At 35.8% G+C, this 27,660-nt stretch overlaps 1 long non-coding RNA gene across 1 annotated transcript in view; it reads right to left on the reverse strand.

Annotated features, from left to right (window-relative positions):
- Window positions 1-5,231: 5,231 nt before the first annotated feature.
- Window positions 5,232-27,660, reverse strand: part of LOC143224305 (uncharacterized) — an 82,903-nt gene continuing 60,474 nt past the window's right edge. Inside the window, exons 2-3 of the long non-coding RNA XR_013013323.1 lie at window positions 5,803-5,965; window positions 5,232-5,362 (exon numbers count right to left, since the gene is read on the reverse strand). This is a non-coding gene — a long non-coding RNA (uncharacterized LOC143224305). The remainder of the gene's footprint in view (window positions 5,363-5,802; window positions 5,966-27,660) is intronic.

A 27,660-nucleotide genomic window follows, 5' to 3' on the forward strand; every position in this document is an offset into this window, starting at 1 on the left:
AAAATAATTGCAATTGTTGAATGGGGGTTGAGGGTTACTCTCCAGTTGTCGCACTACTTGAGAATGAGATTTTTGAACTCTGTCTCCAGTTGTCGCACTACTTGAGAATGGTGATTTTTGAACTCTGTCTCCAGTTGTGGCAATACTTGAGAATGGTGATTTTTGAACTCTGTCTCCAGTTGTGGCACTACTTGAGAATGGTGATTTTTGAACTCTGTCTCCAGTTGTCGCACTACTTGAGAATGGTGCCTGGAGAACTCTGTCTCCAGTTGTCGCACTACTTGAGAATGGTGACTTTGTTTTTGAACTTGAGAATGGTGATTTTTTTTCTCCAGTTGTCGCATACTTGAGAATGGTGATTTTTGAACTCTGTCTCCAGTTGTCGCACTACTTGAGAATGGTGATTTTTGAACTCTGTCTCCAGTTGTCGCATACTTGAGAATGGTGATTTTTGAACTTTGTCTCCAGTTGTCGCATACTTGAGAATGGTGATTTTTGAACTCTGTCTCCAGTTGTCGCACTACTTGAGAATGGTGATTTTTGAACTCTGTCTCCAGTTGTCGCACTACTTGAGAATGGTGATTTTTGAACTCTGTCTCCAGTTGTCGCATACTTGAGAATGGTGATTTTTGAACTTTGTCTCCAGTTGTCGCATACTTGAGAATGGTGATTTTGAACTCTGTCTCCAGTTGTCGCACTACTTGAGAATGGTGATTTTTGAACTCTGTCTCCAGTTGTCGCACGACTTGAGAATGGTGATTTTTGAACTCTGTCTCCAGTTGTCGCACTACTTGAGAATGGTGCCTGGAGAACTCTGTCTGCAGCGATTAGAGGATATCTCGAGCTGCTCCAGACCGCAATGTCGTCTGCATATTGCGAGAAATAAGTGAAGGGTAGGCAAACAGGAGATATAGTAGGAGAGAGAGAACAGCTGGCAAACAGGAGATATAGTAGAAGAGAGAGAACAGCTGACAAACAGGAGATATAGTAGGAGAGAGAGAACAGCTGGCAAACAGAATGTACAGTAGGAGAGAGAGAACAGCTGGCAAACAGGATGTATAGTAGGAGAGAGAAAACAGCTGGCAAACAGGATGAACAGTAGAATAGAGAGAACAGCTGGCAAACAGGATGTACAGTAGGAGAGAGAGAACAGATCCCCGAGGTACACCTGCTGTAATATTGAATGTGCCAGAGAAAGTATTGTTAATTGTAACCATGGCTGTTCCGTCTATGAGAAAATTAGAGACCCACCTCAGGGTGGTGGAGCTAATTCCCATATTTTGCAGATGATATATGAGGGCGTTATGCCACACAGAATCAAATATTTTTGTATATCTAGAAAAACTGCAATAGTTGCTTGATTGTTGTAAAGTGATCTATGTATGGATTCAGCAAGTCTTGTTAGGTGGGCTATGATTAAGTATCAATGAATCTATCATTTCTTATAAAGCATCTGGATAAGATAATTGGGCAAGCTTTTTACAAGTCTTTCAGCTAAGATTTTTTCCCTCTGTATCCTGTTTTAAAAGTTTGCTCTAGATGCCTCCTTCTGGTGTATCATTTCATACCTGTTGTACAATACAACTATTAATGCTTGATAGCTCTTATGACTCTAATATTCTCAGAGTTGGTTCTTTTAAGTGGACAGCAAAATAAATAAATAGCTTGTTATTCATTATTCCACACATTTACTGTAGAAATTATTTCAAACTGAGCTTCACATACCTCTCATGGTACCTTTAAATCATGGCTTGTTTTATTACATCACCTGATGTTACTAAATTGATTAGCTAAATTAAAAAGAAAGGTAGTTACATGGTTGGAGAAGTTCAGAAGCCAGCAGTGACATATGGTGCAGCAGTACCTGCAATAAGCTTATACCAAGTAATTTCTCCTATTCCATATTTTGTAGCAGCTGGTGTTTTACATAGGAATTCTCGTTCAGACCCATAAATAGTTCTAAATGGCTTTACCATTGCTCTTACCATTTTCTTTTCCATGATGTTTTATTCTGTCATCTCGGTTATATTCTTTTTTAACGATCCCTTCATTAGATCCTTTTTGTCATCTAGGTTCTATTCTTCTTTACCGATCCCTTCATTAGATCCTTTCTGTCATCTAGGTTCTATTCCTCTTTAACAATCCCTTCATTAGATCCTTTCTGTCATCTAGGTTCTATTCTTCTTTAATGATCCCTTCATTAGATTCTTTCTGTCATCTAGGTTCTATTCTTCTTTAAAGATCCCTTCATTAGATCCTTTCTGCCATCTAGGTTCTATTCTTCTTTAACGATCCCTTCATTAGATCCTTTCTGTCATCTAGGTTCTATTCTTTAACGATCTCTTCATTAGATCCTTTCTGTAATACATTGACGTTTTATGTACTTCTTCAGCCTCACTGTCGTTACCCCTCTATGAATTCCAATGAAAGTTATATTTGTGTTCAACTTTTTCAAATATTATGTTTCTTTGTTTCAACTCTTCTCTTAAATTTCTGTATCTTTTCATTTTACCCTATTTAATTTCTTATTTATTTATCCTTGGGTGTCATTTAATTTTCTGTTTCTTTCTTCTTGACCTTTTAACTGTCCCATCATTTCCAGCAGACGTTCGATGACCCTCCTTAACAGCCCATATTATCATCACATGAAAGTTGATGTTGTAACGTATTCTATCAAATTTGTTTTCCTATACTAAGAGTTTGCTACACCATGTTTCCTTGTAGGAGTAATTTCTAATAAAGAAACCTTTCAACATAAACTCTTAAACGAATGTATATATAATGTAATTGGAACATTTCTTGCAGGACTCCATGGCTATTCGATTAGACAAACGAACAGCAAAAAAGACACAACTTCTAAATATGAATACTTCCCGATACTGGACTAATTGACCAGCACTGAACTAAACCATTCTCTGCTCATTAATTTCTTATTAATTATTTCACTGCTTAACTTTAGTGCAATTTATATGGTACTCCCACCACTACAAGAATTTTCCGGATTTTAGCATCATGCGCCCTCTTGCAAATATCTAAATTAAGACAAAAAAATTAAAGCTTGCAACAATATAAACTTGGTACAAATTCCATTTGAGACAATTAAATTTCTTGTTGTTATTGCTTTGAGTAGAATCGGCAATTTATACGAAAACTCTGGAATACGTATGCTTAAATTTATAAAACTGCTTCCTCTGTAATTTCGTATTTCAAATGTTATCGTATTTTCTCCGTGTATTACTTGACCCATGGGGTATGTAGTTAATGATATTTCAAGTTTCTCTTCATGGCAGTCGAGTATCATCTGTGGCGTGTAGAATACCAATCATAATTTTCAGTATTTTATTTTCTCAGTCAGTATAAAACAATGTTTCAAAATTTTTCTTGGTCTGTTTTGTTACCGAACTTACATAATTCGTTTATTACTTATGCTTATGCGTTAAGGCTATGAAGATATTACTTTCCATACATGTTGACATTAGCTATATAGTAAAACTAAACCTGCTTAAACGAAAATCCGAATACCGAAGCGTGATAACTAAACTAATAAACATGCAAATATCTTTGTATGGTTTGTTTCCGGAAATAATCAAATGCTCAAAAACCTTGTTTCCTTTAAGGACTTATTCTGCTTAATAATCAATATACTTTTGGCATAGCATGCAACTGCATTAATCGTTGAGCTGAATTTGCAGTCTAGAATTTATACTGTCACAAAGAAATTCAAGGCTTGGCTGAATCGACTCTTTACTACAAATACAAATGTGTTCCTATAGCGAGTTCAATTCGGTTTGAAACAGGTATGTCAGCCGCGACATAAGGGAAACGATAACCATACAGAAGTGCACATGTGTAAATGTTACTGATAGCCATATAACTGTTGGGTAGCTAGCTAGCTACATAATCAATAACAAATGAATTCTTGTGCACGCGAAAATCGAAGTTTGCGTGTTACCATGCCCACCTTAGGCAGTACAATTTCCATTTAGTAAATCAGTTTTTATACCTGCAGTTGTAACAGCGTACTTTCTTATAATTGCTGTATTCTTTGTAACTACAATTCTTGGAAAACACGAACAGGCTAATTTGTTTTACATTTGGTTTATCATTTCTTTGGTTTCAGGAGATGAAAAACATATCAACAGACACTACATTTGTTTTCAGATGTGAAATATAACCAAACCGTATAATTGCACTGTTATCAGGCATGAACTACACTATTGCTTAGCTGACACTAATAAATTTATTACCAGCTTGTATATAGCCTAACTCTATAATTACAATTATAATGCCAGCAGTTCCGTTCTTCGCTAACCGACAATTTATAAGTATCTTATTGGATAGGAGTTATGCTAAGAGATATGTTTCGTAGGCCAACGTTCTTTCATTGAGAGTTATGTTTAGAGGTACGTTTTGAAGACTTATATTTCTGTACTTGAGAAATACGTTTAAAGATACGTTTTTAGATCTACATTTTTTTTGCTAGTTATGTTTAGACGTACGTTTTGTAAACCTGCGTTACTTCCTTTGAGAGTCATGTTCAACGGTACGTTTTGTAGATCTGTATTTCTTTCATTGAGAGTTATGTTTAAATGTACGTTTTGGAGCCCCGGCATGGCTAGGTTGTTAAGGAGCTCGACTCGTATTCTGAGGGTCGCAGATTTGAATCTCTGTCGCACCAAACATGCTCGCCCTTTCAGCCGTAGGGGCGTTATAAGTCACGGTCAATCCCACTATTCGTTGGTAAAAGAGCAGCTAAAGAGTTGGTAGTGGGTAGTGATGACTATCTGTCTTCCCTCTAGTCTCACACTGCTAAATTAGAAATGACTGTCGCAGATATCCTTCGTGTAGCTTTGCGCGAAATTCAAATACAGAAAACAATGTAGTTTTGTATACCTACGTTTCTTTCCTTCATTCAGATATAACTGTCCCCAAGTGGCTCAGCGGTATGTCTGCGAACTTACAACGCTAAAAACCGGGTTTCGATACCCGTGGTGGGCAGAGCACAGATAGCCTACTGTGTAGCTTTGTGCTTAATTGAAAACAACAACAACATCAGATATAATTACGAATTAATTTACTTGTAAACAAATAGCAGTTATAAATACTGTATTAATTAATATCTTAAATTTTTTTCACATTCAAGTTTTCATGATAAAGTTGTATTTTGCAGCTAGTCTGATTTATTTTTCCAATAATAGTTTCTTGTTGAAGTTTTCGAAATGAATCCTAGCTTTTAAAACATCCCATTAACAAAGTAATTACTCAATACATATATATATCTTCAGATGCGCTCGACAAAAACCTCTCTCTCTTCTGGCAGTAGATCCACAATGAACATTTTATTCAGGCATAATTCCAGTTCCTGAGGGAAGAAGAAGAGATATACAGATACTTGCACAAGGAACAACACGAGGATCGCTAACAGAAGCCAAAGCAAGAGATAACTCTTCTTAAAGATTAGTTACTTTAGTTCTGGTGTCTATTGTCTGTGTTTAATAAGTCTATTAAACCTAGATTTCACTTAATAATGGTTAGCGAGACAGATATAATGATTTTTTTTTTTTTCAGTTTAATCAAAACCACGAATATCAAATAAGTAATTATTATTTAAATTTAACGAATATTAGGAAAATTATATTTTTCTAGCCTTAATGGAATCAAAACAAAGTAGGTTTCGTAGTCAGAGAACAGATTTTTATGTTATTAATATTAGTAAACGTCAAAGTTTTAACAGGTTGCACATGTGTAAAGTAGAATACGATATACGTTTTGTGTATTCACAACTGCTAGAAATGACGTTACCTCAGCAACAATGGTGTATTATTCACAACAGTATGAAATCATAACTCAGCAACAACAGGGTCTGTCCATAGCAATATGAAAAAGTGTTGACTCAGCAACAACAGGATGTATCCACAACTATAGGAGACAACATCAACTTAGCAACAGCAGGGTGTATTCATAACTGTAAAAAGAATAACGTTAACTCAGTGAAAACTGGAACTTATGTGTTAATGTAATAGGCCTAACAACCCTGATACTTGTCCATTTTACACCGTAGTTTTCTATAAGTAGTTTGTATATACCAGTCGTAAGGCATTCATTTAAAAAAAAACATACGCAAGAGAGCAGATGCACACAGATGAATAACACTATGTAACAAAATTTTTACTCTTTCTTGTTCCTGGACAGAAAGTGTTATTTCCCAATTGCTTATGCCTAAAGTAAATGGAAAAGACCTATTTTTCTCTTCAAACTTTGCTTTTGTGACCTGGGAGCGAATAAAGAAAACATGTTGGGAAACTATATTTGAGGGCTGATACGTGAAAGTGATTTACATGACAGTCGCAAATCTCGAAAAACTACTCACTTCTAAACATTTTTGTTCATTTTTGTACAACTTTAGTATAAATACATGTAAATATTGATTTATATGTTGTTTTATTCAGATCTTATGTAAATTAAAATATGCAAATTTGGCCGTTTTTACATAGGAAATAGGTTAATTTCTAAATTTCATTATCCAGGTCACAAAAGCAAAGTTTGAAGGGAAAAATGGCCATTTTCTGTACTTTTACAACATAAGCAATTAAGAAGTAACACATACAAAATTTGTGTTACATAGTGTAATTAAATATGTTTTATATTGATTCCGTGCACTAAACTTTAATTCTAAATTTAGTTAAAGTTAGGACACAAAAAGCAAGTCTCTTATAGGCCACGTGCAAACACGACATCTCTAGTCGGTACCTAGTTCCTGAATGTGTTCATACTGATCAGCTTTACGATGGTGATCCAAGTCGAGCTGACGATAATCAGGTCAGCCTGATTGTTACTGACCTTACTGGTAATCCTTTTTTCTTAGTTGCAGTCAGACATGTTAGTTTAATCCTATACTTTATTCTGTTGTCACTTGTATAGATTGTTATACTTCTGTTGTCACTTGTATATATTGTTGTACTTCTGTTGTCACTTGTATAGATTGTTGTACTTCTGTTGTCACTTGTATAGATTGTTATACTTCTGTTGTCACTTGTATAGATTGTTGTACTTCTGTTGTCACTTGTATAGAATGTTATACTCAGACCTTCTTTCACTTGTTTTCTCGTCCTTTTAGTTATGTTCTTTTCCAGTTTGATTCTACTTCGTTTGACCTTTTTCGTTTAGTAGGAAACTATTTCCTCTACTGTCCATGGCCAGGTGGTTAAGGCACTCGAATCCCCGTCCACCAAACATGCTCGCCCTTTAAGTCGTGGGGGCGTTATAATGTTACGGTCAATTCCACTATTTGTTGGTAAAAGAGTAACCTAAGAGTTAGCGGTGGGTGGTGATGACGAGCTGTCTTTCCCTCTAGTCTAAATTAAAGACGGCTAGCGCAGATAGCCGTCTAGTAGCTTTGCGCGAAATTCAAAACAAACCAATCCTCTACCGTCTCTACGCCACATAACTTTCAAATCTTTTACCCACGTTTTGTGGGTCATATTTCATACTTCGATCCTTCTATTGTGCGAGTCAACTCAAATTCTCCTATTTTGTGGGTCGAGTTCAATTCTTGATGGTGTTTTGTGGGTCAGCTCATATACTTGATCCTCCAACTCGTGCAGGTAAACTCAAACTCTTGGTTGCCCACTTTTGTGGGTCGATTCACATTCAGATGAATTTTTCTTTAACCAAGAAATGGGCAAACAGACGGTTAGACGGATAAACAAAACGACACACACGCAGATATTCTAATCATAACTTTCCATGGTATAAAATTTGTTATCCAAATTATTCAGGAGTCCGGCATGGCCTAATGGTTAGGATGCTTAACTTGTAATCCGTGGGTCGCAGGTTAGAATCCCCGTCACTGTACTTAGTCACCCTTTCAGCAGTGGGGGCATAATGCGAGACACTTGATAAGTTTTAAGAGTCTTAAAGTGTTGTGACGTGTTTCAATAAACAACTTAATGCGTATTGAAGTGTCTTATTATCCATTTTAACGTGTTTTGAAGTGTCTCATTAAACATGTTAATATGTCGTGAAGTACTCACTTCATTAAATATCACGACATATGAAATGCTCTTTCAGCGTTTTAGTGCGATGTGTCACGTGCTTAATTAAACAACGTACTTTTACAATCAGTACACGTACATATATGTTCACTAAGCATCAACTGTCAAGTACCATCACATAATAACTTTTAAATTACTGAACTGTACCTTGGTTCCTCTTTCAAATTATCACTAAGTCAATAATCAGAACCACTGTTTTTCAAGCTTGTGTAATATGTTATCAAATAATACTTACGTTTTGTCATTTTATTAATGAACCTTTGCAATTTTTTTACGCTTAAAGTGTATTCTCTGTCTCATTCTTAATACAATAAAGAAAGCATTATACGTTATAAAAGAGGTTCATCTGACATACGGTTTATTGGAGAGATCCAACTGAACGGCTATTACATGTGCTCCAACCTCCAGAGATTTTTTTCCAGCTCTAAAACTAAAATATATCTTAAAATAGTAAAGTCAAGACGAGTTTCCTTCTGCTGAATATTTAATCACTTATATAGTGGCTTCATAATGTATATGGTATATCGCTTTATGGTATTTATGCGTACCTAATATCTCCATAGAGGCAGTCTCCTCACATTTTACGTTCTCACTAAAACTACCACATTCCGTTGATTGTTGTCCTTTACACATCATAATACGTATAATCCCAGTTTACGACAGGTTTTCATATGTCAGCTCACGACTGAATTCTTCGGTGCGTTGAGACGCGTTAAGGAGTTGACATTATGTATATATATATATATATAAGGGAAAGGAAATCGATTTTCTGCAATAATGTTCACTTTTCCTTTTTTTTTTTAACAACAATCCTCAATTATATCAGCAAAACATTAAATATCTTAACATCTAAGAACCAGTTTCACAGTTAACATATAATGCAATTAATCTTATTTTTACAACTGTGATCGACTGATTAACAGCAATGAGTGATAAAATAATTTACTTGAGAAAAATGTATTGTTCTTTACTAAGAAATATCTACAGAAATACTCCATAGAACATCTACACTACCTTAGGTAAACCTAAATAGAACTAACAACATCTAAAGAATGTCAGGGAAAATGTTCACAATAAAAGCAGCAACAAACTGAACATCTACCATATTTCAGTGAGGATCATCTTAATTACCATGTAACAAACTAAACACCTACCATATTTCAGTGAGGATCATCTTAATTACCATGTAACAAACTGAACATCTACCATATTTCAGTGAGGATCATCTTAATTACCATGTAACAAACTAAACACCTACCATATTTCAGTGAGGATCATCTTAATTACCATGTAACAAACTAAACACCTACCACACTTTAGTGAGGATCATCTTAATTACCAGGTAAAAAAACTAAACATCTACCATACTTTAGTGATGATCTTCTAAACTACCAAGTAGCAAACTGAACATCTACCACACTTTAGTGAGTATCAGAATCTTCTTAAATACCAAGTAACAAACTGAACATCTACCATACTTTAGTGAGAATCATATTAATTACCATGAAAAAAGTTCAACATCTACCATACTTTAGTGATGATCTTCTAAACTACGAAAAAACAAGCTGAACAACTACCACACTTTAGTGAAGATCATCTTAATTACAATATAACAAACTGAACAACTAACATACTTTAGTGAGGATCATCTTAATTACCATGTTAAAAATAAACATCTACCATAATTGAGTGATTATCTTCTAAACTACAAAGTCACAAACTGAACATCTACCATACTTAAGTGAGGATCTTCTAAACAACCAAGAAAGAAGCTGAACAACTACCACACTTTACTGAGGATCATTTAATTATCATGTAATAAACTCAACGTATACCACACTTTAGTGATGATCTTCTTAACTATCAACTAACAAACTGAAAATCTATCACACTTTAGTGAAGATCATCTTAATTACAAGGTAACCAACTGAACATCTAACATACTTTAGTGAGGATAATCTTAAATACCATGCAACAAACTGAACATCTACCACATCTTAGTGAGGATCGTCTTCATTATCATGTAACAAAGTTAGCATCTACCATACTTTAGTGGGGATCTTCTTAATAACTATGAAACAAACAGAACATTTACCATACTGTAGTAAGGATCATCTTAATTACAATGTAAGAAACTGAAAATCTACAATACTTTAGTGATGATCATCTTAATTACCAAGTAACAAACTGAACATCTACCATAATTTAGTGATGATCTTCTAAACTACCAAGGAACAAACTCAACATCTGCTATATATTAGTGATGATTTTCGTAATTACCAAGTAACAAACTGAACACCTACAATACTTTAGTGAGGATCATCTTAATTACGATGTAATAAACTCAACATTTACCATACTTCAGTAAGAATCTTCCTTGTTACTGTTTAATGTAAAAGATTGTTTTATGTAAGCGTTATTATTTAGTTAATTTATTGATCTAATATTTATTGATTATTTAATTTTCATAAAAAGGGTGTTTACGTTAATTACTTTATGGGCGATAGTTATAATAAGTTTCGTTACGTTTTGTGTGTATAGTTCACCTGTTTTAATTTCACGTCACATTTCACGAATTTTTGAATTCTTCTTGTTTCCTTGAGTATTGTCAGAACATAAGGCGTCGTAATTTATTGAAAGCTGTGCAGTGTGAGCACGAGTACAGTAAAAAAATGTTAAAGTAGTAAAATGAAATCAGACTGTGTGATTTAGAATTTAACAGAAACTGACAATATGCAGAGTGATTTCCACATTAGTATTGTAATAAAGGCAAATGTAAAGTCCTAGAAAGTTGTTCTGAAGTAATTGAACTAGCCTGTGTGGACTTCTGACGTAAAAGAGAATTATCTACTATGACTCTGTATACTATTGCATAACGTTTGGTTTCTTTCGAATATATTATTTTAAAACAAGTGGTTTGTGTGCTGTCCGTTTACTCTTCGAATTTATTGCCAACAAGTCACAGACAATTACTGTGAAAGAATAAAGGACTTTTATAAATGTGAGAATTATCAACCAAATAGAGAGAACCTTCATTGTTCCTTACTGACAGTGTTACTGTCTACTACGGGGTACTAAATAAAAAACGTAATTCCAACTCATTCGATATATGAATCAGAAAATATTTCTGAATGGTATACTGAGTTGCTACAAGAGAAATCAAAGAAACAGAACTCCTGACTGAAATAAAATTCTTTATTAGGACTAAAATGAAGGAGAAGCCGATTGTCACAGTAATGGATACTGCATTGTAGAAAAATAAAATGAGGACTGGATTCGTCATCAAGTCTTAGTTCTCTCAAACCACTAAATGTCTTGACGTCTTCAATTACATTGAATATCCCGTGAATTTTGAGAAATCTTCATTCATAATACACATTTTCTCTGTGACTGATAAATATGAACATGATCACCAGAATACATTCAACTGACCTTCACGAGATATTCATCATATGCAGTGCCAAGTAAAGACCAATGCAGCTATCCCATGAAACACCATAGCACTTGCTTGACTGAAGAAATACTTAAACACAAGTTTGTATCTTTATCTCAGCTCAATATAAAAAATACCATATCAAAATATTCTGTAGATATGAGATATACATTGTTGCATAAAATGGTATATAGTATTTACACGTTATAAGGCCAGTATAATAAATAGAACATCTAAGATAATTATTGTTGAAAAGTAATGTATTAATAGTTTATAAAAGCTAATGAAGCTATCTGTTAGTGTCAAAAATACTGCAGGAACAGTAAAGATAAGAGAAACTAATCGTCAATGTTGAAAATTAAGCAGGAACAATTAGAGTTGCTACAGCTACCTGTGGTAACGAAATCAATCTTAACTAACTGTGGAATATAAGACGATGTAGAGAACGCTACAGAATTAGATATGGCTGATCTAAGTTACTGGTAAATGAGCGAAAATGTCGTGTACAACACTACAGGGCTATTCAGGGACGTCTAAAGATGAACGTCAAGTGTAATGTGTATTAGAAGGAGGAATGTGCTGCTAGGATATTATGGGGCAACTTCAGATAAATGTCAAGTGTACTGTGTGTTATAGAGAGGAATGTGTTACAGGGTCATTCAGGGGCCACTCAAGAGAATGGTCAAGTGTAATATGTATTAGAGGGAGGAAAATGCTACGGGGTTATTCAGTGGCTACTTAAAATAATGGTCAAATGTACAGTGTGTTAGAGGGACAAACGTGCTACAGGGTTATTCATGGTCTACTTAAGATAAATGTCAAATGTAATGTGTGTTAGAGGGAGAAACGTGTTACAGGGCTACTTCAGATAAATATCAAGTGTAAAGAGTGTTAGAGGGAGGAACAGGAACATGTTACAGGGCTACTCAAGATAAATATCAAGTGTAAAGAGTGTTAGAGGGAGGAACATGTTACAGGGCTATTCAAAATAAATATCAAGTGTAAAGAGTGTTAGAGGGAAGAACATGTTACAGGGCTACTCAAGATAAATATCAAGTGTAAAGAGTGTTAGAGGGAGGAACATGTTACAGGGCTATTCAAGATAAATATCAAGTGTAAGAGTGTTAGAGGAAGAGGAACATGTTACAGGGCTATTCAAGATAAATATCAAGTGTAAAGAGTGTTAGAGGAGGAACATGTTACAGGGCTATTCAAGATAAATATCAAGTGTAAAGAGTGTTAGAGGGAGGAACATGTTACAGGGCTATTCAAGATAAATATCAAGTGTAAAGAGTGTTAGAGGAGGAACATGTTACAGGGCTATTCAAGATAAATATCAAGTGTGAAAAGTGTTAGAGGAGGAACATGTTACAGGGCTATTCAAGATAAATATCAAGTGTAAGAGTGTTGGAGGGAGGAACATGTTACAGGGCTATTCAAGATAAATATCAAGTGTGAAGAGTGTTAGAGGGAGGAACATGTTACAGGGCTATTCAAGATAATAATCAAGTGTAAAGAGTGTTAGAGGGAAGAACAGGAACATGTTACAGAGCTACTCAAGATAAATATCAAGTGTAGAGAGTGTTAGAGGGAGGAACATGTTACAGGGCTATTCAAGATAAATATCAAGTGTAAAGAGTGTTAGAGGGAAGAACATGTTACAGGGCTACTCAAGATAAATATCAAGTGTAAAGAGTGTTAGAGGGAGGAACATGTTACAGGGCTATTCAAGATAAATATCAAGTGTGAAGAGTGTTAGAGGGAGGAACATGTTACAGGGCTATTCAAAATAAATATCAAGTGTAAAGAGTGTTAGAGGAGGAACATGTTACAGGGCTATTCAAGATAAATATCAAGTGTAAAGAGTGTTAGAGGGAGGAACATGTTACAGGGCTATTCAAGATAAATATCAAGTGTAAAGAGTGTTAGAGGGAGGAACATGTTACAGGGCTATTCAAGATAAATATCGAGTGTAAAGAGTGTTAGAGGGAGGAACATGTTACAGGGCTATTCAAGATAAATATCAAGTGTGAAGAGTGTTAGAGGGAGGAACATGTTACAGGGCTATTCAAAATAAATATCAAGTGTAAAGAGTGTTAGAGGGAGGAACATGTTACAGGGCTATTCAAGATAAATATCAAGTGTGAAAAGTGTTAGAGGGAGGAACATGTTACAGGGCTATTCAAGATAAATATCAAGTGTAAAGAGTGTTGGAGGGAGGAACATGTTACAGGGCTATTCAAGATAAATATCAAGTGTAAAGAGTGTTAGAGGGAGGAACATGTTACAGGGCTATTCAAGATAATAATCAAGTGTAAAGAGTGTTAGAGGGAGGAACAGGAACATGTTACAGGGCTACTCAAGATAAATATCAAGTGTAAAGAGTGTTAGAGGAGGAACATGTTACAGGGCTATTCAAGATAAATATCAAGTGTAAAGAGTGTTAGAGGGAAGAACATGTTACAGGGCTACTCAAGATAAATATCAAGTGTAAAGAGTGTTAGAGGGAGGAACATGTTACAGGGCTATTCAAGATAAATATCAAGTGTAAAGAGTGTTAGAGGAGGAGGAGGAACATGTTACAGGGCTATTCAAGATAAATATCAAGTGTAAAGAGTGTTAGAGGAGGAACATGTTACAGGGCTATTCAAGATAAATATCAAGTGTAAAAGAGTGTTAGAGGAAGGAGGAACATGTTACAGGGCTACTCAAGATAAATATCAAGTGTAAAGAGTGTTAGAGGGAGGAACATGTTACAGGGCTATTCAAGATAAATATCAAGTGTGAAGAGTGTTAGAGGGAGGAACATGTTACAGGGCTATTCAAGATAAATATCAAGTGTAAAGAGTGTTAGAGGGAGGAACATGTTACAGGGCTATTCAAGATAAATATCAAGTGTAAAGAGTGTTAGAGGGAGGAACATGTTACAGGGCTATTCAAGATAAATATCAAGTGTAGAGAGTGTTAGAGGGAGGAACATGTTACAGGGCTATTCAAGATAAATATCAAGTGTAAAGAGTGTTAGAGGGAGGAACATGTTACAGGGCTATTCAAGATAAATATCAAGTGTAAGAGTGTTAGAGGGAGGAACATGTTACAGGGCTATTCAAGATAAATATCAAGTGTAAAGAGTGTTAGAGGAGGAACATGTTACAGGGCTATTCAAGATAAATATCAAGTGTAAAGAGTGTTAGAGGAGGAACATGTTACAGGGCTATTCAAGATAAATATCAAGTGTAAAGAGTGTTAGAGGGAGGAACATGTTACAGGGCTATTCAAGATAAATATCAAGTGTAAAGAGTGTTAGAGGGAGGAACATGTTACAGGGCTATTCAAGATAAATATCAAGTGTAAAGAGTGTTAGAGGGAGGAACATGTTACAGGGCTATTCAAGATAAATATCAAGTGTAAAGAGTGTTAGAGGGAGGAACATGTTACAGGGCTATTCAAGATAAATATCAAGTGTAAAGAGTGTTAGAGGAGGAACATGTTACAGGGCTATTCAAGATAAATATCAAGTGTAAAGAGTGTTAGAGGAGGAACATGTTACAGGGCTATTCAAGATAAATATCAAGTGTAAAGAGTGTTAGAGGGAGGAACATGTTACAGGGCTATTCAAGATAAATATCAAGTGTAAAGAGTGTTAGAGGGAGGAACATGTTACAGGGCTATTCAAGATAAATATCAAGTGTAAAGAGTGTTAGAGGGAGGAACATGTTACAGGGCTATTCAAGATAAATATCAAGTGTAAAGAGTGTTAGAGGGAGGAGGAACATGTTACAGGGCTATTCAAGATAAATATCAAGTGTAAAGAGTGTTAGAGGGAGGAACATGTTACAGGGCTATTCAAGATAAATATCAAGTGTAAGAGTGTTAGAGGGAAGAACATGTTACAGGGCTATTCAAGATAAATATCAAGTGTAAGAGTGTTAGAGGGAGGAACATGTTACAGGGCTATTCAAGATAAATATCAAGTGTAAAAGTGTTAGAGGGAGGAACATGTTACAGGGCTATTCAAGATAAATATCAAGTGTAAAGAGTGTTAGAGGGAGGAACATGTTACAGGGCTATTCAAGATAAATATCAAGTGTAAAGAGTGTTAGAGGAGGAACATGTTACAGGGCTATTCAAGATAAATATCAAGTGTGAAAGAGTGTTAGAGGAGGAACATGTTACAGGGCTATTCAAGATAAATATCAAGTGTAGAGGGAGGAAAGTTACAGTGTTAAAGAGAGGGAGGAACATGTTACAGGGCTATTCAAGATAAATATCAAGTGTAAAGAGTGTTAGAGGGAGGAACATGTTACAGGGCTATTCAAGATAAATATCAAGTGTAAAGAGTGTTAGAGGGAGGAACATGTTACAGGGCTATTCAAGATAAATATCAAGTGTAAAGAGTGTTAGAGGGAGGAACATGTTACAGGGCTATTCAAGATAAATATCAAGTGTAAAGAGTGTTAGAGGGAGGAACATGTTACAGGGCTATTCAAGATAAATATCAAGTGTAAAGAGTGTTAGAGGGAGGAACATGTTACAGGGCTATTCAAGATAAATATCAAGTGTAAAGAGTGTTAGAGGGAGGAACATGTTACAGGGCTATTCAAGATAAATATCAAGTGTAAAGAGTGTTAGAGGAGGAACATGTTACAGGGCTATTCAAGATAAATATCAAGTGTAAAGAGTGTTAGAGGAGGAACATGTTACAGGGCTATTCAAGATAAATATCAAGTGTAAAGAGTGTTAGAGGGAGGAACATGTTACAGGGCTATTCAAGATAAATATCAAGTGTAAAGAGTGTTAGAGGGAGGAACATGTTACAGGGCTATTCAAGATAAATATCAAGTGTAAAGAGTGTTAGAGGGAGGAACATGTTACAGGGCTATTCAAGATAAATATCAAGTGTAAAGAGTGTTAGAGGGAGGAACATGTTACAGGGCTATTCAAGATAAATATCAAGTGTAAAAGTGTTAGAGGGAGGAACATGTTACAGGGCTATTCAAGATAAATATCAAGTGTAAAGAGTGTTAGAGGGAGGAACATGTTACAGGGCTATTCAAGATAAATATCAAGTGTAAAGAGTGTTAGAGGAGGAACATGTTACAGGGCTATTCAAGATAAATATCAAGTGTAAAGAGTGTTAGAGGGAGGAACATGTTACAGGGCTATTCAAGATAAATATCAAGTGTAAAGAGTGTTAGAGGGAGGAACATGTTACAGGGCTATTCAAGATAAATATCAAGTGTAAAGAGTGTTAGAGGGAGGAACATGTTACAGGGCTATTCAAGATAAATATCAAGTGTAAAGAGTGTTAGAGGGAGGAACATGTTACAGGGCTATTCAAGATAAATATCAAGTGTAAAGAGTGTTAGAGGAGGAACATGTTACAGGGCTATTCAAGATAAATATCAAGTGTAAAGAGTGTTAGAGGGAGGAACATGTTACAGGGCTATTCAAGATAAATATCAAGTGTAAAGAGTGTTAGAGGGAGGAACATGTTACAGGGCTATTCAAGATAAATATCAAGTGTAAAGAGTGTTAGAGGGAGGAACATGTTACAGGGCTATTCAAGATAAATATCAAGTGTAAAGAGTGTTAGAGGGAGGAACATGTTACAGGGCTATTCAAGATAAATATCAAGTGTAAAGAGTGTTAGAGGGAGGAACATGTTACAGGGCTATTCAAGATAAATATCAAGTGTAAAGAGTGTTAGAGGAGGAACATGTTACAGGGCTATTCAAGATAAATATCAAGTGTAAGAGTGTTAGAGGGAGGAACATGTTACAGGGCTATTCAAGATAAATATCAAGTGTAAAGAGTGTTAGAGGGAGGAACATGTTACAGGGCTATTCAAGATAAATATCAAGTGTAAGAGTGTTAGAGGAGGAACATGTTACAGGGCTATTCAAGATAAATATCAAGTGTAAAGAGTGTTAGAGGGAGGAACATGTTACAGGGCTATTCAAGATAAATATCAAGTGTCAAAGAGTGTTAGAGGGAGGAACATGTTACAGGGCTATTCAAGATAAATATCAAGTGTAAAGAGTGTTAGAGGAGGAACATGTTACAGGGCTATTCAAGATAAATATCAAGTGTAAAGAGTGTTAGAGGGAGGAACATGTTACAGGGCTATTCAAGATAAATATCAAGTGTAAAGAGTGTTAGAGGGAGGAACATGTTACAGGGCTATTCAAGATAAATATCAAGTGTAAGAGTGTTAGAGGGAGGAACATGTTACAGGGCTATTCAAGATAAATATCAAGTGTAAGAGTGTTAGAGGGAGGAACATGTTACAGGGCTATTCAAGATAAATATCAAGTGTGAAGAGTGTTAGAGGAGGAACATGTTACAGGGCTATTCAAGATAAATATCAAGTGTAAAGAGTGTTAGAGGAGGAACATGTTACAGGGCTATTCAAGATAAATATCAAGTGTAAAGAGTGTTAGAGGGAGGAACATGTTACAGGGCTATTCAAGATAAATATCAAGTGTAAAGAGTGTTAGAGGGAGGAACATGTTACAGGGCTATTCAAGATAAATATCAAGTGTAAAGAGTGTTAGAGGGAGGAACATGTTACAGGGCTATTCAAGATAAATATCAAGTGTAAAGAGTGTTAGAGGGAGGAACATGTTACAGGGCTATTCAAGATAAATATCAAGTGTAAAGAGTGTTAGAGGGAGGAACATGTTACAGGGCTATTCAAGATAAATATCAAGTGTAAAGAGTGTTAGAGAGGAGGAACATGTTACAGGGCTATTCAAGATAAATATCAAGTGTAAAGAGTGTTAGAGGGAGGAACATGTTACAGGGCTATTCAAGATAAATATCAAGTGTAAAGAGTGTTAGAGGGAGGAACATGTTACAGGGCTATTCAAGATAAATATCAAGTGTAAAGAGTGTTAGAGGGAGGAACATGTTACAGGGCTATTCAAGATAAATATCAAGTGTAAAGAGTGTTAGAGGGAGGAACATGTTACAGGGCTATTCAAGATAAATATCAAGTGTAAAGAGTGTTAGAGGGAGGAACATGTTACAGGGCTATTCAAGATAAATATCAAGTGTAAAGAGTGTTAGAGGGAGGAACATGTTACAGGGCTATTCAAGATAAATATCAAGTGTAAAGAGTGTTAGAGGAGGAACATGTTACAGGGCTATTCAAGATAAATATCAAGTGTAAAGAGTGTTAGAGGGAGGAACATGTTACAGGGCTATTCAAGATAAATATCAAGTGTAAAGAGTGTTAGAGGGAGGAACATGTTACAGGGCTATTCAAGATAAATATCAAGTGTAAAGAGTGTTAGAGGAGGAACATGTTACAGGGCTATTCAAGATAAATATCAAGTGTAAAGAGTGTTAGAGGGAGGAACATGTTACAGGGCTATTCAAGATAAATATCAAGTGTAAAGAGTGTTAGAGGGAGGAACATGTTACAGGGCTATTCAAGATAAATATCAAGTGTAAAGAGTGTTAGAGGAGGAACATGTTACAGGGCTATTCAAGATAAATATCAAGTGTAAAGAGTGTTAGAGGGAGGAACATGTTACAGGGCTATTCAAGATAAATATCAAGTGTAAAGAGTGTTAGAGGGAGGAACATGTTACAGGGCTATTCAAGATAAATATCAAGTGTAAAGAGTGTTAGAGGGAGGAACATGTTACAGGGCTATTCAAGATAAATATCAAGTGTAAAGAGTGTTAGAGGGAGGAACATGTTACAGGGCTATTCAAGATAAATATCAAGTGTAAAGAGTGTTAGAGGGAGGAACATGTTACAGGGCTATTCAAGATAAATATCAAGTGTAAAGAGTGTTAGAGGGAGGAACATGTTACAGGGCTATTCAAGATAAATATCAAGTGTAAGAGTGTTAGAGGAGGAACATGTTACAGGGCTATTCAAGATAAATATCAAGTGTAAAGAGTGTTAGAGGGAGGAACATGTTACAGGGCTATTCAAGATAAATATCAAGTGTAAGAGTGTTAGAGGGAGGAACATGTTACAGGGCTATTCAAGATAAATATCAAGTGTAAAGAGTGTTAGAGGAGGAACATGTTACAGGGCTATTCAAGATAAATATCAAGTGTAAAGAGTGTTAGAGGGAGGAACATGTTACAGGGCTATTCAAGATAAATATCAAGTGTAAAGAGTGTTAGAGGAGGAACATGTTACAGGGCTATTCAAGATAAATATCAAGTGTAAAGAGTGTTAGAGGGAGGAACATGTTACAGGGCTATTCAAGATAAATATCAAGTGTAAAGAGTGTTAGGAGGAGGAACATGTTACAGGGCTATTCAAGATAAATATCAAGTGTAAAGAGTGTTAGAGGAGGAACATGTTACAGGGCTATTCAAGATAAATATCAAGTGTAAAGAGTGTTAGAGGGAGGAACATGTTACAGGGCTATTCAAGATAAATATCAAGTGTAAAGAGTGTTAGAGGGAGGAACATGTTACAGGGCTATTCAAGATAAATATCAAGTGTAAAGAGTGTTAGAGGGAGGAACATGTTACAGGGCTATTCAAGATAAATATCAAGTGTAAAGAGTGTTAGAGGGAGGAACATGTTACAGGGCTATTCAAGATAAATATCAAGTGTAAAGAGTGTTAGAGGGAGGAACATGTTACAGGGCTATTCAAGATAAATATCAAGTGTAAAGAGTGTTAGAGGGAGGAACATGTTACAGGGCTATTCAAGATAAATATCAAGTGTAAGAGTGTTAGAGGGAGGAACATGTTACAGGGCTATTCAAGATAAATATCAAGTGTAAGAGTGTTAGAGGGAGGAACATGTTACAGGGCTATTCAAGATAAATATCAAGTGTAAAGAGTGTTAGAGGGAGGAACATGTTACAGGGCTATTCAAGATAAATATCAAGTGTAAAGAGTGTTAGAGGAGGAACATGTTACAGGGCTATTCAAGATAAATATCAAGTGTAAAGAGTGTTAGAGGGAGGAACATGTTACAGGGCTATTCAAGATAAATATCAAGTGTAAAGAGTGTTAGAGGAGGAACATGTTACAGGGCTATTCAAGATAAATATCAAGTGTAAAGAGTGTTAGAGGGAGGAACATGTTACAGGGCTATTCAAGATAAATATCAAGTGTAAAGAGTGTTAGAGGAGGAACATGTTACAGGGCTATTCAAGATAAATATCAAGTGTAAAGAGTGTTAGAGGGAGGAACATGTTACAGGGCTATTCAAGATAAATATCAAGTGTAAAGAGTGTTAGAGGAGGAACATGTTACAGGGCTATTCAAGATAAATATCAAGTGTAAGAGTGTTAGAGGAGGAACATGTTACAGGGCTATTCAAGATAAATATCAAGTGTAAAGAGTGTTAGAGGAGGAACATGTTACAGGGCTATTCAAGATAAATATCAAGTGTAAAGAGTGTTAGAGGGAGGAACATGTTACAGGGCTATTCAAGATAAATATCAAGTGTAAAGAGTGTTAGAGGGAGGAACATGTTACAGGGCTATTCAAGATAAATATCAAGTGTAAAGAGTGTTAGAGGGAGGAACATGTTACAGGGCTATTCAAGATAAATATCAAGTGTAAAGAGTGTTAGAGGGAGGAACATGTTACAGGGCTATTCAAGATAAATATCAAGTGTAAAGAGTGTTAGAGGGAGGAACATGTTACAGGGCTATTCAAGATAAATATCAAGTGTAAAGAGTGTTAGAGGGAGGAACATGTTACAGGGCTATTCAAGATAAATATCAAGTGTAAAGAGTGTTAGAGGGAGGAACATGTTACAGGGCTATTCAAGATAAATATCAAGTGTAAAGAGTGTTAGAGGGAGGAACATGTTACAGGGCTATTCAAGATAAATATCAAGTGTAAAGAGTGTTAGAGGGAGGAACATGTTACAGGGCTATTCAAGATAAATATCAAGTGTAAAGAGTGTTAGAGGGAGGAACATGTTACAGGGCTATTCAAGATAAATATCAAGTGTAAAGAGTGTTAGAGGAGGAACATGTTACAGGGCTATTCAAGATAAATATCAAGTGTAAAGAGTGTTAGAGGGAGGAACATGTTACAGGGCTATTCAAGATAAATATCAAGTGTAAAGAGTGTTAGAGGAGGAACATGTTACAGGGCTATTCAAGATAAATATCAAGTGTAAAGAGTGTTAGAGGAGGAACATGTTACAGGGCTATTCAAGATAAATATCAAGTGTAAGAGTGTTAGAGGAGGAACATGTTACAGGGCTATTCAAGATAAATATCAAGTGTAAGAGTGTTAGAGGGAGGAACATGTTACAGGGCTATTCAAGATAAATATCAAGTGTAAAGAGTGTTAGAGGGAGGAACATGTTACAGGGCTATTCAAGATAAATATCAAGTGTAAAGAGTGTTAGAGGAGGAACATGTTACAGGGCTATTCAAGATAAATATCAAGTGTAAAGAGTGTTAGAGGAGGAACATGTTACAGGGCTATTCAAGATAAATATCAAGTGTAAAGAGTGTTAGAGGGAGGAACATGTTACAGGGCTATTCAAGATAAATATCAAGTGTAAAGAGTGTTAGAGAGGAGGAACATGTTACAGGGCTATTCAAGATAAATATCAAGTGTAAAGAGTGTTAGAGGGAGGAACATGTTACAGGGCTATTCAAGATAAATATCAAGTGTAAAGAGTGTTAGAGGGAGGAACATGTTACAGGGCTATTCAAGATAAATATCAAGTGTAAAGAGTGTTAGAGGGAGGAACATGTTACAGGGCTATTCAAGATAAATATCAAGTGTAAAGAGTGTTAGAGGAGGAACATGTTACAGGGCTATTCAAGATAAATATCAAGTGTAAAGAGTGTTAGAGGGAGGAACATGTTACAGGGCTATTCAAGATAAATATCAAGTGTAAAGAGTGTTAGAGGGAGGAACATGTTACAGGGCTATTCAAGATAAATATCAAGTGTAAAGAGTGTTAGAGGGAGGAACATGTTACAGGGCTATTCAAGATAAATATCAAGTGTAAGAGTGTTAGAGGGAGGAACATGTTACAGGGCTATTCAAGATAAATATCAAGTGTAAAGAGTGTTAGAGGAGGAACATGTTACAGGGCTATTCAAGATAAATATCAAGTGTAAAGAGTGTTAGAGGGAGGAACATGTTACAGGGCTATTCAAGATAAATATCAAGTGTAAGAGTGTTAGAGGAGGAACATGTTACAGGGCTATTCAAGATAAATATCAAGTGTAAAGAGTGTTAGAGGAGGAACATGTTACAGGGCTATTCAAGATAAATATCAAGTGTAAAGAGTGTTAGAGGAGGAACATGTTACAGGGCTATTCAAGATAAATATCAAGTGTAAAGAGTGTTAGAGGGAGGAACATGTTACAGGGCTATTCAAGATAAATATCAAGTGTAAAGAGTGTTAGAGGGAGGAACATGTTACAGGGCTATTCAAGATAAATATCAAGTGTAAAGAGTGTTAGAGGGAGGAACATGTTACAGGGCTATTCAAGATAAATATCAAGTGTAAAGAGTGTTAGAGGGAGGAACATGTTACAGGGCTATTCAAGATAAATATCAAGTGTAAGAGTGTTAGAGGGAGGAACATGTTACAGGGCTATTCAAGATAAATATCAAGTGTAAAGAGTGTTAGAGAGGAGGAACATGTTACAGGGCTATTCAAGATAAATATCAAGTGTAAAGAGTGTTAGAGGGAGGAACATGTTACAGGGCTATTCAAGATAAATATCAAGTGTAAAGAGTGTTAGAGGAGGAACATGTTACAGGGCTATTCAAGATAAATATCAAGTGTAAGAGTGTTAGAGGAGGAACATGTTACAGGGCTATTCAAGATAAATATCAAGTGTAAAGAGTGTTAGAGGAGGAACATGTTACAGGGCTATTCAAGATAAATATCAAGTGTAAAGAGTGTTAGAGGGAGAACATGTTACAGGGCTATTCAAGATAAATATCAAGTGTAAAGAGTGTTAGAGGAGGAACATGTTACAGGGCTATTCAAGATAAATATCAAGTGTAAAGAGTGTTAGAGGAGGAACATGTTACAGGGCTATTCAAGATAAATATCAAGTGTAAAGAGTGTTAGAGGAGGAACATGTTACAGGGCTATTCAAGATAAATATCAAGTGTAAAGAGTGTTAGAGGGAGGAACATGTTACAGGGCTATTCAAGATAAATATCAAGTGTAAAGAGTGTTAGAGGAGGAACATGTTACAGGGCTATTCAAGATAAATATCAAGTGTAAAGAGTGTTAGAGGGAGGAACATGTTACAGGGCTATTCAAGATAAATATCAAGTGTAAAGAGTGTTAGAGGGAGGAACATGTTACAGGGCTATTCAAGATAAATATCAAGTGTAAAGAGTGTTAGAGGGAGGAACATGTTACAGGGCTATTCAAGATAAATATCAAGTGTAAAGAGTGTTAGAGGGAGGAACATGTTACAGGGCTATTCAAGATAAATATCAAGTGTAAAGAGTGTTAGAGGGAGGAACATGTTACAGGGCTATTCAAGATAAATATCAAGTGTAAAGAGTGTTAGAGGGAGGAACATGTTACAGGGCTATTCAAGATAAATATCAAGTGTAAAGAGTGTTAGAGGAGGAACATGTTACAGGGCTATTCAAGATAAATATCAAGTGTAAAGAGTGTTAGAGGGAGGAACATGTTACAGGGCTATTCAAGATAAATATCAAGTGTAAAGAGTGTTAGAGGGAGGAACATGTTACAGGGCTATTCAAGATAAATATCAAGTGTAAAGAGTGTTAGAGGAGGAACATGTTACAGGGCTATTCAAGATAAATATCAAGTGTAAAGAGTGTTAGAGGAGGAACATGTTACAGGGCTATTCAAGATAAATATCAAGTGTAAAGAGTGTTAGAGGAGGAACATGTTACAGGGCTATTCAAGATAAATATCAAGTGTAAAGAGTGTTAGAGGGAGGAACATGTTACAGGGCTATTCAAGATAAATATCAAGTGTAAAGAGTGTTAGAGGAGGAACATGTTACAGGGCTATTCAAGATAAATATCAAGTGTAAAGAGTGTTAGAGGGAGGAACATGTTACAGGGCTATTCAAGATAAATATCAAGTGTAAAGAGTGTTAGAGGGAGGAACATGTTACAGGGCTATTCAAGATAAATATCAAGTGTAAAGAGTGTTAGAGGGAGGAACATGTTACAGGGCTATTCAAGATAAATATCAAGTGTAAAGAGTGTTAGAGGGAGGAACATGTTACAGGGCTATTCAAGATAAATATCAAGTGTAAAGAGTGTTAGAGGGAGGAACATGTTACAGGGCTATTCAAGATAAATATCAAGTGTAAAGAGTGTTAGAGGAGGAACATGTTACAGGGCTATTCAAGATAAATATCAAGTGTAAAGAGTGTTAGAGGAGGAACATGTTACAGGGCTATTCAAGATAAATATCAAGTGTAAAGAGTGTTAGAGGGAGGAACATGTTACAGGGCTATTCAAGATAAATATCAAGTGTAAAGAGTGTTAGAGGGAGGAACATGTTACAGGGCTATTCAAGATAAATATCAAGTGTAGAGTGTTAGAGGGAGGAACATGTTACAGGGCTATTCAAGATAAATATCAAGTGTAAAGAGTGTTAGAGGGAGGAACATGTTACAGGGCTATTCAAGATAAATATCAAGTGTAAAGAGTGTTAGAGGAGGAACATGTTACAGGGCTATTCAAGATAAATATCAAGTGTAAAGAGTGTTAGAGGGAGGAACATGTTACAGGGCTATTCAAGATAAATATCAAGTGTAAAGAGTGTTAGAGGAGGAACATGTTACAGGGCTATTCAAGATAAATATCAAGTGTAAAGAGTGTTAGAGGAGGAACATGTTACAGGGCTATTCAAGATAAATATCAAGTGTAAAGAGTGTTAGAGGGAGGAACATGTTACAGGGCTATTCAAGATAAATATCAAGTGTAAAGAGTGTTAGAGGGAGGAACATGTTACAGGGCTATTCAAGATAAATATCAAGTGTAAAGAGTGTTAGAGGGAGGAACATGTTACAGGGCTATTCAAGATAAATATCAAGTGTAAAGAGTGTTAGAGGGAGGAACATGTTACAGGGCTATTCAAGATAAATATCAAGTGTAAAGAGTGTTAGAGAGGAGGAACATGTTACAGGGCTATTCAAGATAAATATCAAGTGTAAAGAGTGTTAGAGGGAGGAACATGTTACAGGGCTATTCAAGATAAATATCAAGTGTAAGAGTGTTAGAGGGAGGAACATGTTACAGGGCTATTCAAGATAAATATCAAGTGTAAAGAGTGTTAGAGGGAGGAACATGTTACAGGGCTATTCAAGATAAATATCAAGTGTAAGAGTGTTAGAGGGAGGAACATGTTACAGGGCTATTCAAGATAAATATCAAGTGTAAGAGTGTTAGAGGAGGAACATGTTACAGGGCTATTCAAGATAAATATCAAGTGTAAAGAGTGTTAGAGGGAGGAACATGTTACAGGGCTATTCAAGATAAATATCAAGTGTAAAGAGTGTTAGAGGGAGGAACATGTTACAGGGCTATTCAAGATAAATATCAAGTGTAAAGAGTGTTAGAGGGAGGAACATGTTACAGGGCTATTCAAGATAAATATCAAGTGTAAAGAGTGTTAGAGGGAGGAACATGTTACAGGGCTATTCAAGATAAATATCAAGTGTAAAGAGTGTTAGAGGGAGGAACATGTTACAGGGCTATTCAAGATAAATATCAAGTGTAAAGAGTGTTAGAGGGAGGAACATGTTACAGGGCTATTCAAGATAAATATCAAGTGTAAAGAGTGTTAGAGGGAGGAACATGTTACAGGGCTATTCAAGATAAATATCAAGTGTAAAGAGTGTTAGAGGGAGGAACATGTTACAGGGCTATTCAAGATAAATATCAAGTGTAAAGAGTGTTAGAGGAGGAACATGTTACAGGGCTATTCAAGATAAATATCAAGTGTAAAGAGTGTTAGAGGAGGAACATGTTACAGGGCTATTCAAGATAAATATCAAGTGTAAAGAGTGTTAGAGGAGGAACATGTTACAGGGCTATTCAAGATAAATATCAAGTGTAAAGAGTGTTAGAGGGAGGAACATGTTACAGGGCTATTCAAGATAAATATCAAGTGTAAAGAGTGTTAGAGGGAGGAACATGTTACAGGGCTATTCAAGATAAATATCAAGTGTAAAGAGTGTTAGAGAGGAGGAACATGTTACAGGGCTATTCAAGATAAATATCAAGTGTAAAGAGTGTTAGAGGGAGGAACATGTTACAGGGCTATTCAAGATAAATATCAAGTGTAAAGAGTGTTAGAGGAGGAACATGTTACAGGGCTATTCAAGATAAATATCAAGTGTAAAGAGTGTTAGAGGGAGGAACATGTTACAGGGCTATTCAAGATAAATATCAAGTGTAAAGAGTGTTAGAGGGAGGAACATGTTACAGGGCTATTCAAGATAAATATCAAGTGTAAGAGTGTTAGAGGGAGGAACATGTTACAGGGCTATTCAAGATAAATATCAAGTGTAAGAGTGTTAGAGGGAGGAACATGTTACAGGGCTATTCAAGATAAATATCAAGTGTAAAGAGTGTTAGAGGGAGGAACATGTTACAGGGCTATTCAAGATAAATATCAAGTGTAAAGAGTGTTAGAGGAGGAACATGTTACAGGGCTATTCAAGATAAATATCAAGTGTAAAGAGTGTTAGAGGGAGGAACATGTTACAGGGCTATTCAAGATAAATATCAAGTGTAAAGAGTGTTAGAGGGAGGAACATGTTACAGGGCTATTCAAGATAAATATCAAGTGTAAAGAGTGTTAGAGGGAGGAACATGTTACAGGGCTATTCAAGATAAATATCAAGTGTAAAGAGTGTTAGAGGGAGGAACATGTTACAGGGCTATTCAAGATAAATATCAAGTGTAAAGAGTGTTAGAGGGAGGAACATGTTACAGGGCTATTCAAGATAAATATCAAGTGTAAAGAGTGTTAGAGGGAGGAACATGTTACAGGGCTATTCAAGATAAATATCAAGTGTAAAGAGTGTTAGAGGAGGAACATGTTACAGGGCTATTCAAGATAAATATCAAGTGTAAAGAGTGTTAGAGGGAGGAACATGTTACAGGGCTATTCAAGATAAATATCAAGTGTAAAGAGTGTTAGAGGGAGGAACATGTTACAGGGCTATTCAAGATAAATATCAAGTGT

Source organism: Tachypleus tridentatus, chromosome 8 (genome assembly GCF_004210375.1).
Source record: "Tachypleus tridentatus isolate NWPU-2018 chromosome 8, ASM421037v1, whole genome shotgun sequence".
NCBI lineage: Eukaryota > Metazoa > Arthropoda > Merostomata > Xiphosura > Limulidae > Tachypleus > Tachypleus tridentatus.